This window comes from Anguilla anguilla, chromosome 14 (genome assembly GCF_013347855.1).
Source record: "Anguilla anguilla isolate fAngAng1 chromosome 14, fAngAng1.pri, whole genome shotgun sequence".
NCBI lineage: Eukaryota > Metazoa > Chordata > Actinopteri > Anguilliformes > Anguillidae > Anguilla > Anguilla anguilla.
In genome coordinates, this window is record NC_049214.1 from 32179752 (window position 1) to 32189944 (window position 10193).

Below are 10193 nucleotides of genomic sequence, written 5' to 3' on the forward strand. Positions count from 1 at the left end.
TTACTCTCACCCCTGCATGTTGGACAAACTTTGCCTAAAAACTAATGAAAGGCTGCCTGTATGCGTGAGATCCTGTAAGAGGAACCCTAGAGCCCTCATTCTCGGGATTTCGAGGCCTTTTTTTCAAGCCTAGGAGCCGGAGAGTCCCTAGTTTTGGGGGCTCCATCAGAGTTCCTGAATCTTGTGTCCCCTCAGGAGCTGCTGGGAGGGACCACAAGGGGGCAGTGTCTGTAACAAGAGGGGTGAACTGAACATTGTGGTCTCAGACCGTGTCGGTTTTTGGGTGAGGGGTGTGTGAGAACAGGAGACTGGGGGGGGGGGGGGGGTGTTTCCCCACAGACAGAGTTGGGATATTCTGTATCAGTGTACTGTACTGAGTGTGTGTGTGTGTGCGCGCATGTGTGTGTGTATGTTTACTATAGCATTTGTTATGGTTTGTGTGTGTGTCTGTGTTCTGTGTACTGTAGTGCAAGTGGGATTGTGTGCGTGCGCGTGTGTGTGTGTGTGTGTGTGTGTGTGTGTGTGAGAGAGAGAGAGCGAGAGAGAGAGAAGTGAATACTGATGTCCAACTGCTCCTTGGCATTCTGTCCTCATTTTTTCTACAGCCATAATCATGCAACAGTAGTTTAATTCATTTAGGTTTCATCAGCATATGCATCTATGAACACACCTGTCTAAACATGTAAGGGCAACAGTATAGCAGTTAACTTTGTTTTATTAACCAGTACTGTAGAAGCGCCACAGTTAAACCTACAACTAAAACCCACAGACTCTCAATGTGAATTTTATCATCCTGAATAATTAAGAAAAGGAAAATGTTGAACTCAATGCAAACAGACTATATTTTTTAACTTGTATATTGTACATGAATATCTTGTAGAGGAGAATGTACTCACTTAACATATCTAATTGCCAATAAAATAAACAGTATGTGTAATCCAGCGGTTCTGGTTTTGTCGGAATGGGAAGCTTTTCAGAGCAACAGCTAATAAGGTCTGTTGTATTGTATGCCTACCAGTACTGGTAACCATGGTATCTGTTTCCTTGATGATAATAAATAGCAAGCTCACACCTCTATGGCTGTTTTGTCCTTGTGTGTCAGACTGTGTGAATTCCACACCACGAGCGGTGTCATCGTTAAGCAGCAACAGTGACTTCATCTTTCCCAGCGCCAGGTGTTGACCCACCAGCCCAAGGACGTCATTGCGAGAAAAATGCAACTCCTCTGCAATTCACAAGTCAGTTGTCCCGGTCGCAAGTTCCCCCATGTCGGTCACAGGATGCTAAATAAGAATATTAAATTAAAATACAGAAGAACAACTAATCACAGAATACTGGATTTAAGCAAATTAAAACACACAGGAAACTGATAAAAGCCAGGAAGCCCGAAGTGAAATTCACGCACCTTTGGGCTGCTGGGTAGCGCACTCCGTAAAAGCCTTGATTGTGCGGATTGAGCACCACGGTCTCTGGTCAAATCCAACCTACGCCAGTGCCGATTGGCCAGCAGCCCCACAGGCGTGGCACGTAACCGACTTTGCATGGGCTCAGGCGCATGGGAGGGACACTGGCTGTGTCCCAAAACGAAGTCGGCTGCCTCACTACCTGCATCCTTAGAAGGCAGCTCCCTCTGCAGGCAGCATCCTAACGGAAAAGGAACCTCGAAAAAGCAATGAATTTGGGACATGCCTATGAAGGACAAGTGTGGAAACTAGTGAAAATGCTGCCTTCTAAGACGGCTGACTTTGTATTGGGACACAGCCACAGTCGGTAGGGATATTGTTCCTTGCTCAAGCAGCTCCTGCTGGCTGATTTGAAGGAAAACTACGGATATCTGCAGACACCATAGCCCGCTGTTACTCAAATGGGGGTCCTTGAGGGCCAGGAACTGCTAGTTTGTCACCCTCCCTTTTACCTGGGAGTCGAGTATGACTCGACTGCTCAGTTAATTACCTGGGAGAAAAGAAAACCAGGGCCGGAATTGGATTCAAGGGCCAGATTTGAGCATCCATGCTGTAGCCCTCAAGGCCAGTAGAACTACCTGGTTTTTGTTTTTTCCCTCCAATCAGGACGGATTTAAACCTGGGCTCTTATCCAGAGCGACTTACACAACTCTTTTTTTTTCTTTTTTTATGTAGCATTTACATTGCATCCATTTATACAGCTGGACATATACTGAAGCAATGCAGGTTAAGTACCTTGCTCTAGGGTACAATGGCAAGGTCCTACCTGGGTATCAAACCTGTTACTTTTACACTGCTGCCCCCAGGACTGGAGTTTCAGGGTTCCAGGTTTTACTTGGTGCAGTTATCCAACTAACTCCATAATCCTGCTTTGTGGAAAACCCCCCTGGAAGGTTGCAATGACTACAAGTTTAACTCCAGTCCTGGAGGGCTACAGTGTCCACAGGTTTTTGTTGTTTCCTTGCAATCAGAAGCCAGTTTAGACCTTGGGAACAAAGAGTGTATGACTCTTTAGCCAATCAAGGACTTAGATTAAGCACTTATGTACTTGAGCCGACTGGAACACATTGAAAACCACAGGTTTTTGTCGTTTCCTTGCAATCAGAAGGCAATTTAGACCTTGGGAACAAAGAGTGAAGCCTCTTTAGCCAATCAATGACTTGGATTAAGCACTAATGTGCTGGAACCAGCTGGAACACATTAGAAAACCAGCAGGCGCTGCAGTGAGTTGTTTGAGACCCCTTGCTTAGAGTTTTTGGACACAGCACAATACTTATTAAATTTGGCGCCTTGATTTTCAACTACTGGCACGCAGGTCCAAAAAGTTTCCCGACCGTTATAAAGAGCACAGATGAGGGAGTCACTTGGAGCCGAGCATGAAGGTAGTCAACCGAAATTAAAACCAGCAATGTGAACACAAAAATATAACCGCTGTTTGAGGGAGAGGGACGGGTCTGGAGTCGGGAATATCTCTACGACGTATGTTTACACGGCCCAAAATGTAATATTTAGCATTTTGTAATTTCTCCTACATCTGCTCCCACAACCCAGGATGTCGAGCGTCAGACATTACGCCGCATAGCACGTAGTGTTACTCGGTTAGTTTACTTTAAAGAATCTCGAAATGATTTCGACTTGCACATCCCATTTCATATTCATTTTACGCCTGGGCACGTTATTCATCGAAAACAGCGTTACTTTAGCGTAGTACAAATTAAGTGCTTTTGACAAGATTTTAATTCGCCCAAGCGAGCCAAAGGAAAGTCCAATGGATGGTTTAAAAAAGTGTCGTTACCAAGAGTGGAGCGTTTCCAGCGGTAATGCTACGTGGCAGCAGGGTCGGTCATTAAACAGCTCGTTTGTGATTGCATTGCTTTTTTTGCCAGCATGATCGATGCCCCACAGCGGCGTTATGTCCCCGTGCATCCACCAAAGTATTACGTGCATGAAGGGAGGTGGGCTGTTGGAAGACTTATTACTGCAATCTGAGGCGTACGTACATACATAATTCCGCGCTCAATGGGCGTTTTATAGAAATGAACGAATATGATTATGGCGTAATATGATGTCAGCACCATCACTTTAATATCGCCCCTCAGCTGGTGTGTGGCTGGAAATGGCGGCCGCGAATCACCTTGGTGGGTGTGATGATTGCTGGTGGTGTTAGTGGCTGAGCTGCGGTTCAGTATTCTGTAAAATGCTCTATAAATGCACATTGTCGACTCGTCATCATTGAGATTTGAAACACTGATGTATGCAGCTTTAGGCGGCGTAATTGGTGGAAACAAAACAAAAACCTACATGCACACCGGCCTCCCAGGCTTGTACTTGTCACTGGGCGATATGGCAATGTTCACAATATTGTGCTGCACAGCAGTAGTGCTACCAGCAGGCTTAATATGTCTTGGCACATAAAGACCTTTGACTTGGCATAGGGTGTGCTGGTGAGATATACCAGCACAGCTGTCCTGTTTTCTGCATAATGTTTACTTTAATTCCAATGTGCAGTGTAGTTTCATGACTCACCATCGAAGAACCTCATCACAGAAACTGCCATTTTTATATTTTTCATTTATTTCCACATTTCTACCACAATTGTCTGTCATTGGCAATGAATGGAAATCCTGAGACCAGCATAGTGTTTTGAACCTTTAAAATGTTTAAACATCCATGGACAGGAGTGCGGTTTATTTTAGGCAAAGCAATAAGCTATCAAAATTAAGATGGCTTGTCCTTCAAGATGCCTAAGAATATATACCCCCTGTGGTGGTGTGGATGACTTTTCACATGCTGCCTCTTTATGCTCATGTGCTCATGTCTTGCATCAACCAATTACAGCTGTGATTTGTGATTTGTATTGACAGCTTTGTCTGTGATTCAGCTTTATCTGTAATGATTCCGTGCTCTGCTCAAACTGAGACTGAGGCCTCCGTTTCTTCCATCATGATGATGATGATGATGACAGCGCTCCCATTTTTTCATTTCATGACTGCATCTGATCAAATGCTTCGAGTTTTAAGCTGACTTCTTTTCCTTGTGGCACCAACGGCCGGCTGAACCTGCCGATAATCACCCATCTCCGGGGGCGACGGGGCATGCAGTACATCCTAAAGGCGATTCAAAAAGTATTCCTTAGTGAAGAACGGTGCTGCCATTACGGCGATGGTGAGATGCCCCAAGTCCTGAGCAGGTATCACCTCTCCCCCAGCTGAGATCTGCAGGCTGGCTGTGTGCGATTTCTCTGAGCGTCTCACCTGGGACAGGTGGCTGCTTGTGGAGTTCTGATGTAGGCCGAAGGAGGGGGGAGGTGTGGGAGTAGGCTTGCGGGAATGAAAGGTTGTGATTTGACAGCGCAGACAGCCCCCCCCCCCCCCCCCCCCCCCCCCGCCCCCGGGCCGTCCCCGCTCAAGAGGTGTGCAGAGGAGGATATCAATCGAGGGATTGTCAGGGGGCACTTAATGAGCCCGTCTGACAGGCAGTCAGTGCTGCACACCGCCCTGCTTTCTCTCCTGTCAGTCATCGCAGACCGACACTGAAATGTAAGTCTTAAATAGAGGGTCACTTGCATTTTTATTTTTTTTATACCATTTGAGAATATCATTGAAATATTAATACTGATGTGTTTTTGTTTTATATATGCACACACGGTGAGCTCCATAATGTTTGGAACAGAGATTTTTTTTTTCTTCTTGATTTGGCTCTGTACTCCACAATTATAGATTTGTAATCAAACAATTCACACATGATTAAGTGAAGATTCTCAGCTTTTTTCATATTTTGGTTTCATCCTGTAGAAGTTACAGTACTTTTTATACATAGCCCCCCCTCATCATTCCAGGGCACCATGATATTTTGGACATCTTAATGTTGTGTGAAGTAGTCATGTTTAGTATTATGTGACATCCTTTTTGCACGCAATGACTGCTTGAAGTCTGTGACACATAGACCTCACCAGGTGCTGAGTATTTCTATCCGCATCCATCCACAAGATCTTTTTCCAGAACTCTACAGGCTCTTTTCGGTGGTACTTTGCAAACTGTAACCTGGCCACCCTGATTTTGTGGCTAATTAGGGGTTTGCGTCTTCTGCAGACAATTGTCAGTGACACATCTGCATATAATAGTGTTTCTGATTTGTCGGACAGGTGTTTGGGGGTTTTTCTTCATTATGGTGAGAACTCTTCTGTCATCAACTGTTGGTGGTCTTCCTTGGCCTACCAGGCACTTTGCAATTACTAAACTCACCAGTGCCCTCTTTCTCCATAATGATGTTCAAAAGATTTAGATTTTAACCCTAACCATAACCTATGTCTCTGACTGTTTTTTTATTTCTCAGCCTCATAATGGATTCCTTGACTTTCACCGGCACAACTCTGGTCCTCATGCTGATAAATGCCAATAACTAAGACTCCAAAGGAAATCTAAAGCCTAGAATCAAGACTAGATACTGAAAGTCCTCCTATACCTGCACTAAGGAAGCGATTGAACACACCTGGCTAATCAGAAATACATGCGCAGCCATTTGTCCCAAAACATTATGGTGCTCTGAAATGGGGGACTATGTATAATAAGAAAAGCTGAGAATCTGCACTTTAACCACATGTGAATTGTTTGATACAAATCCAAAATTGTGGCGTCCAGAACCAAATAAAAATGTCTTTGTCATCAAACATCATGAAGCTCACTGAAGGTATGTATAAAAAGAGGGAAAGCAAAGATAAGTTGAGTGGTTTAAGATCGTGCAGAATGTTTCACTTTAATTACATTAGATATTTAGTAATAATTAATGGCACCATTACTTTGAATAAAAAACATCGCACCTGGATTTTTTTTTTTTCATTTAAAGTTTAAATACTCAAAAGTAAAACCAATACCAACTACTGATACGCAATAAATGCAAATGCAATTTTATAAATTGCGTAGCCGCATAAAATAAACAGCAGTTTAGCTACCTAAAGAAACTGACGCGGTACTGTAGAGTTCCTGTTCAGTAGAATTACTGTACTGTACCAAAATAAATGGACGTTCTCTTAGCTGGCCACGGGAGGGCGACAACTGAATGATTCATTCAGCCAGTACGGCGTAGTTTAAAAATAAATTGGCACAGGCAATGGTATTAAACACAGCTGGCCATTTACGCGGCTTGAAGCCAACTAAAGCAATAGGCTATTGGAAACCATATCCTTAGAATATAATGTGAAATAACTTCGAAATGCAAATCTGATTTGCGGTTCAATATCGACACCCGTCACGGTGTTTTGTTGATGGGCTCACACGATATTAAGTGTAGAATTACCCCGTCATGGCATGGGGTACAATCTCTAAGATGCAGATGCACATAAGAATGGACATAAATTTGCCGTTAAACCGGCAAAAGATTAAAGTCGTGTTTAGAGGGTGATAAATTATAATAACAATCATCATCAGTGTGTCCACTGTCCATTTCTGGTGCATTCTATGCATTTGGTTGATGCAGGGGTTTCCTTCCCCGGGTAACAAGGGCTTCTCATTCTTTGGGTGCTGATTCTGACTGAGCCCGGTGAGAGAGCGCGCAGTAGTAGCTCGGAGCGGCGATGCTGCGCGACACCGAGGCGTTATCAGCTTAAGAATACTGGAGCACCCCTCGCGGCAACTGTTAACTGGCTCGTGAGAGTGCCTGCATGCGCAAAACACGTTCCCGTTGGTAACTCCCGACTGTGCAGAATTAGGCGGCATCATTCGCTCATATCTTCATTAGAGAACCGGCTGACTCCCAGGTAAGTGGGTTTATAGCAATGCTTTTCCCCAATGCAATTTGTTTGCCGCAGCTCAATAATTTGTCTCCGTGGAGAGGGTGTTGGCTTTACCCAGTTGAACGGTTTGAGCAAAAGGGCTTGCAAAAAAGAACAATGGTAGATATAGTGGACCAGCACAGCTGGTGGTCTATGCCTATTTGATCAGCTCTGTCTATTTCTATTATTGTACATGCCGTGGGTGAAGTGGATTTTATTTTAATCTGAAAATGTCATTTAGTCTGAATTGTCCAGGAATGTTGTTGATTGGATATTGGGGGGCACCATCCCCCTTACTATGCACAGTTCTCTGAATGGAATTTTTTCTACGGTTACATATTTACACACGTTTACTAACACACACGCTCACAGGTGCATGCGTAGGAACACATTAAGTGAATATTATTTGACTGAATACAAAATAACAAAGTACCTTGCAAAAGCCGTGAAATGGTGATTTCCTCTGAACGCCTTATTTTTTGAAAATCGGTGGACATCGGTGGTGTGAGTGCTGCTACCCCCTTTTGCTGAGCTGAAAGAAAGAAGTATTTGGAAGTATCAAACAGCTTTTATTAATATTTTTGCGTGTGTGTTGGGGATTGGGCGGTTCTGCCGTTCATTTCTTAACGTGCCAGTTCATTGACTGACGGGTGACTAACGACCGTTCTGGTCAATCCAGTTTTGGCATCACTGCTTCCTTGTGTTCTATCAGATACTCCACTGTCTATTTTTAGGTGAGAGGCAGGTAGAGCTTGTGGCATTCTTGGTGGGGGGGGGGGGGGGGGGTCGGGGGCGTACCCTGGGCTTTGGTGGTCTTCCAAGCTCCTGAAGGACTGAGGGACACCTGAGGGGTAGGTGGCTCCCCTCTATCCGTGTGGCCAAAAACTCTGGGCCATTTCAGGGGGGTGTGGGGGGAGGGGGTGTGGGAGTGGTCCCCCCCCCCCTTAAGGTTTGCGGAGTGCTACCAGTGGGCCTCTTCAGCACTGGAAGCCTGAACGCCTGCAGCCCTTTCAGCCACCTCTCGATGAACACTCAGACTGGCTGCTGATTGGTCAGCACCGTTTACCTCAGATCCACAGCTGCCTGGATGTTACAGCCGCAGAGTGAGTGAGTGAGTAAAGGAGGAAAGAGTGCAGAGCGAGAGAGTAAGAGAGAGAGAGAAAGGGTGGGATGCCAAAGAGAGCACGGGCAGTTTGAATGAGAAGGATGTAATGAGTCAAAGAGGGAAAGACATAAAGAGCATAGAAATTGGTATAGACAGCAGATACTACATGCCTCTCTGTTTGCGTGTCTGTGTGCGTACACAAGCTCGCATGTGTGTATGTTTGCATGCGTGTGCGTGCGTGCATGCGTGTGTGCGCGCATGCATGCATCCATATGCGTGTGTGTGTGTGTGTGTGTGTTGCAGAGTCAGATAAAGTGGCAGGGAAGTTATAAGAAACCTCTATACCAGGGTAAGGGGTTTGAAAGGGAAGGAAAGTGTGTTATGTGCATGTGTGTGGGTGTGTGCACGTGTGTATTTGTGTGTGCGTGCGTGTGTGTGTGTATTTGAGTGTGTTCATGCGTGTGTGTGCACGCATGCATGCATCCATATGCATGTGTGTGCGTGTGTGTGTGTGTGTGCATGCGCATGCACACACGTGAGAGGGAGCTCCATAAGCAAGCTGTGCACTAGAGCATCTGTGCATAATTTAAAGGGTTTGCGGTTTTACAGGCAGATGGACCCTTTTTCCGGCGCTATATGGAACTGTGAGGAAAACCTGCGCCTTCTTAAGCGACTGCATCTATTTTAGACCTCGCTACGCTGCACTTCTGATCCTCCGCCCTGGGCCTGCAAAATAATTCATTTAAGCCAGCGGGTCTAAAACAGTTTTGGCCAAAGTTCTATTTTACGTGACTATTTCAGTTTTCTCTCTCTCCAACAGTGATGTAATATCCCCCCCCCCTCCCCTTTTTTAAAATTTGTGCGAACATGAGTTGACTCCTCTGAGCTCTCATAGGGGTCGCACTGAGGTGGTAAACGTGCGATTGCACAAGCGCATGATGTGGTCGGGGGGAGGAGGGGGCTGGGTTGATTTATGGACTGCCACATGAGTGACCAGGTATCAGACCGCCTTGGGTTCTTCCAGCGGTGACCCCCCCCCCCCCCCCCCCCCCCCCCTTGCTGCCTGTCCTTCCGGGATAGAATGTAATGTATAGCTTATATAGTATGATGTAACGCTTGGTTAAACTAATATAACATGTATGGTGTTATTTCAGTAAGGAGCTCTCCTACATTATGACATTTTTAACACTGGATGTGCCAGGTCAGTCTTTGTGCTCAGAGAGGGGGGGTGGGGTAGGGGAGGGGGGTGCTGGTGGGGGCTCACCTGAAGTCAGGTGTACGGAAGTGCCTCCCTTTGGTTATTCTGCCAATTTTTGGATCTCTCTGCCTAAGATCAGAACAGCAGGAACGGGGGTGGGTTTTTAAAAACCCAACTGAAGAAGATTTCTTTTATTTGTGCTTTTGTGTGAGCTGTACGCACGTGACTGACAGGACTGCGCCTTGCTCGTGTTTCGCCGGTTGGAATTTAACTGTTCGGCACCCTGGGCGACCCCCGATATGAACAGCGACACTGAGAAATAAAATTGACTGAAATCGATTGTTGATTGAAATTGAGAGCTTTTCGGTTGGAATGAAGCCCAGCCTTTGCCGCTTCTAGAAGGTTTGCGAGCTCCCCATTGCTGTGAAGCCTTTTTCCGTGAAGGCGTGAAGCCTCCCCCCCCCCCCCCCAGTTATGGAATGCCCAAGGCCGTCACAGGCAAACGTGCATGTTATCCTCCAGAGTGTGTTGCGCTAATGAAAATGAAATTTACTGCATATATATTGAGATAAAATATATTGCAAGATGGGAAAATATATTGCAACACGTCGCTGTTAATGGGCAAGTAGGCAAGTAGCCATTTTCAGTTTGTGAGAG

The 10193-nt window shown here is 45.5% G+C and overlaps 1 protein-coding gene across 2 annotated transcripts in view; it reads left to right on the plus strand.

Annotated features, from left to right (window-relative positions):
- Positions 1–6945: 6945 nt before the first annotated feature.
- Positions 6946–10193, plus strand: part of LOC118213240 (rabphilin-3A-like) — a 34811-nt gene continuing 31563 nt past the window's right edge. For both annotated transcript variants that reach the window (XM_035392067.1, XM_035392069.1), the window contains exon 1: positions 6946–7218. The gene's annotated coding sequence lies outside the window, so the exon portion shown is untranslated. The remainder of the gene's footprint in view (positions 7219–10193) is intronic.